General features: G+C 35.0%; 1 long non-coding RNA gene across 1 annotated transcript; it reads right to left on the reverse strand.

The window, feature by feature from the left end:
- Positions 1 to 1,380: 1,380 nt before the first annotated feature.
- Positions 1,381 to 2,292, reverse strand: LOC110281221 (uncharacterized). Its single transcript, XR_002375873.2, has 2 exons — positions 1,730 to 2,292; positions 1,381 to 1,630 (listed from the first exon to the last, which is right to left on the reverse strand). It is a non-coding gene; the product is annotated as an uncharacterized LOC110281221 (long non-coding RNA).
- Between the last annotated feature and the right edge of the window lie 1,649 nt (positions 2,293 to 3,941).

Consider the following 3,941-nt stretch of genomic DNA (forward strand, 5'->3'; position numbering starts at 1 on the left):
TTCAGTCTTTTTATAAAAATATAATGACATCCTTTAAAACAAAATTTCCAAACTAATATCTTGTCCTTCAACGAGACCGAAAACCTGTTTTATTTTTATCAAAATATTAACTTAAAAATTTATCCATTTTCGAGCTGACTAAACACAATTTCCTCAAAATATCAATATATCAACAAAATTCAATATGAAATGCAATCAAATTTTAATAACATTCAATCGAAACATCAATTTACTTTCAAATATCATTTAGTCGGTGAAAATTTATCAAAATCCTACCTTCGTACGTAATCGAAATACTTGAAACTCTAGAGAAACTTTCTGACCGTGCTGCTGAAGGGAAAAACGTCTGGAATCCTGTGTACCTCCTAGAACTCTAGTTGGCCAAGCTCAAGGGGTAGGGGAGCTACGTCACCGTCAATTTCCACCGGACAAAAGTAACGCCAACACATAGAGGAGGAAGATACGAACACTTTTATCGGATTAAATTTTTTATTGGGGTTACGGATCACAAAGAGAAACTTTTTGACCGAGCTGCTGAAGAGGAAAGCTTCAGAAATTATCTGTGCCTCCTAGAACTCCAGTTGGCCGAACTCAAGGGGAAGAGGAGCTACGTCACCGTCAACTTCCACCGATAAAAAGTGACGCCAATACGTAGAAGAGGAGGATACGAACACTTTTACCGGATTAGATTTTTTATTGGAGTTACGAATCTCAAGAAATCGAAGTCGAAAACCTTATGGTCATGGAGGTTCTCTCTTCCTCACTCTCGGTTCCTTTCTTTCCTTTCAAGTTCAGTGACAAATGAAGAGAAGTGAATATGGATTCTTGGCATCGGTGGAAGAAAGAAAAGGGTAATGAAATTATATGATTATTAAGATACATGTGTCATATTTATATATATAATAGCTAAATTTGGCTTTCCTTATCTTTCCTTAGGTTTCCTTAAGGCTTCGGCCAAAGGAAGCATAATAATAATAATAATAACTATAAAAGATTAACTTAATTTTTGTCTATCGAAATAGTTTTTAGTAAATAGTTCAAACTAATAAAATAAGTTATATTTAAATTAAATTTTAATAATCATAATTTTTTATTTAATTATCTTTGTTAAAAAAAATAGATTTCTTAAAAATAAAATCTCAATATAATATGATAACTTATAAATAACTAATTACTTAATTTTAAAAAAAAATCCGAGTTGTTATACTTGTGATAGTACCAGGTACATTTTGTCACTATTTATTAGCTATCGGTACAATAATTTAAGCATTTCATTAAAATTTGATACAATAAAATTAAAAATATGATAAAAGAAACAAAACCTTAACATATTCTACTTGAATATATATTATCAAGTTAAAATATACTATTATATAACTCTTTAATTCACATAACAAAATATGATAAATTAATTAAATAAAAGATCCTTAACAAAATACATGTACTTAAAAGAAAAAAAAAAGCCAAATACGATGAGTATCTTTGGAACCATGCTCATCTCAATTAGTGCCTGCATAATCTGCTGTCACTGATGTCTCTAATTGAACCTTCCACTACCTTGATTTTCTAGCCCAAGAAATTGCTTGTTACACACTCTAAAATTGAAGGAGGTGTCACTTACCCTCCATAGCTGCAAAAAAGCACAGAACAGTTTTGGTTTACGCGAATGAAATTCCAAAAGCATAAAAAAATGGATCTAATTGGAATTCTTTCAAATATAGCAACGTACCTTGAATGTTTCCCAAGCTGAAGCTGAAGCACAGTTAGCAACAACATCAGCTCCTCCTCCATTTTCTGCGGCGAGATATTTCTGGAACTTAGTGGGCATTAGCTGCACTTGAGTTCCATCCTGAAATCATAAGCAGTTCTATTAAATTTACAAATGAAGTGGACCCTAATAAAGAAAGAATCATAACAAGAGATCTTTGTTGGCAATTCCATCAAAGGGAGAAGGTTTCATCCATCCCTCAGCAAGCAACCAGTTTCCTAGATTCACAGCTTTGTATGGCAAATTCTGTGTAACAAGAACAGAATGAGGGTGTGAGAGGCATAAAGCCAACAAGAAGGCAAACAAGTATCTAAATGCCATTCTAAATTATTTCGTGGATAAGATTATAAAGAATCACAGAATTTATAGCCATGGTTTCTAAATCAATATCATACAATAAAGCACATTATGTTAAGATTAAAAGAGAAAAGACAAATTGTAATGACTTGACCCAAGTGATAACCAAATTCAGATATTCATATTACTAATTACTAATTAGGAACCGGTATCATAGGCACTAATAGAGCCACTGGCCATAGTCAAATGTGGATATAATCACATCTAAATGCATAATGAGTGAGAGAGAATATCAGAAAGAATCAACCCATAGAAATATCTTACGAGGTTATTGATGAGCGGATAATTTATACGCTTTTTGGCATTATTTTTAGGTAGTTTTTAGTAAGATCTAGCTACTTTTTGGGATGTTTTTATTAGTTTTTATGCAAAATTCACATTTCTGGACTTTACTATGAGTTTGTGTATTTTTCTGTGATTTCAGGTATTTTCTGGCTGAAATTGAAGGACCTGAGCAAAAATCTGATTCAGAGGCTGACAAAGGACTGCAGATGCTGTTGGATTCTGACCTCGATGCACTCGAAGTGGATTTTCTGGAGCCACAGAACTCAAAATGGTGCACTCTCAATTGCGTTAAAAAGTAGACATCCAGAGCTTTCTAGCAATATATAATTGTCCATACTTTGCTCGAGTTTTGACGATGAAAACTGTCGTTTAAACGCCCCTTCTCTGCCCTATTCTGAAGTTAAATGCCAGAAACACGTTATAAACCAGAGTTAAACACCCAAACTGGCATAAAAGCTGGCGTTTAACTCCAAGAGAAGCCTCTACATGTGTAAAGCTCAATGCTCAGCCCAAGCGCACACCAAGTGGGCCCCGGAAGTGGATTTCTGCATCATTTACTTATTTCTGTAAACCCTAGTAGCTAGTTTCATTATAAATAGGACCTTTTACTATTGTATTTACATCGGGGGGATCCTTGGATTATCTTTGTATCATTTTTGATATCTTGATCACGTTTAGGGAGGCTGGCCATTCGGCCATACCTAGACCTTCATCACTTAAATATTTTCAACGGTGGAGTTTCTACACACCATAGATTAAGGGTGTGGAGCTCTGCTGTTCCTCGAGTATTAATGCAATTACTACTATTTTCTATTTAATTCAGCTTGTTCTTGTTCTAAGATATTCATTCGCACTTCAACCTGATGAATGTGATGATCCGTAACACTCATCACCATTCTCACCTATGAACGCGTCTTTGACAACTACTTCCGTTCTACATGCGAAAGCTAGAGTGTGTATTTCTTGGGTTTCTGATCAACGATTCACATCAACTCCCCTCTAACAATGAGGCATCTAAATTTGAGATTGGAACCTTCGTGGTATAAGCTAGAATCCATTGGCAGCATTCTTGAGATTCGGAAAGTCTAAACCTTGTCTGTGGTATTCCGAGTAGGATCTGGGATGGGATGATTGTGACGAGCTTCAAACTCGCGACTGTAGGGCGTAGTGACAGAAGCAAAAGGATAGTAAATCCTATTCCTACACAATTGAGAACCAACAGCTGATTAGCCATACGGTAGCTGTGCATGGTATTTTTCATCCGAGACGAGCAATCCGACAGTTGATTAGCCGTATAGAAACCATAGAGGACCATTTTCATTGAGAGGACGGGAGGTAACCATTGACGCCAGTGAAACCCAACATACAGCTTGCCATGGAAAGGAGTATGAAGGATTGGATGAAGAAAGTACGAAAGCAGAGATTCAAAAAGGAACAAAGCATCTCCATACACTTATCTGAAATTCCAATCAATGATTTACATAAGAATCTCTATCTCTACTTTATGTTTTAGTTATATTTTAATTATCAA

This window comes from Arachis duranensis, chromosome 5 (assembly GCF_000817695.3).
Source record: "Arachis duranensis cultivar V14167 chromosome 5, aradu.V14167.gnm2.J7QH, whole genome shotgun sequence".
Taxonomy (NCBI): Eukaryota; Viridiplantae; Streptophyta; class Magnoliopsida; order Fabales; family Fabaceae; genus Arachis; species Arachis duranensis.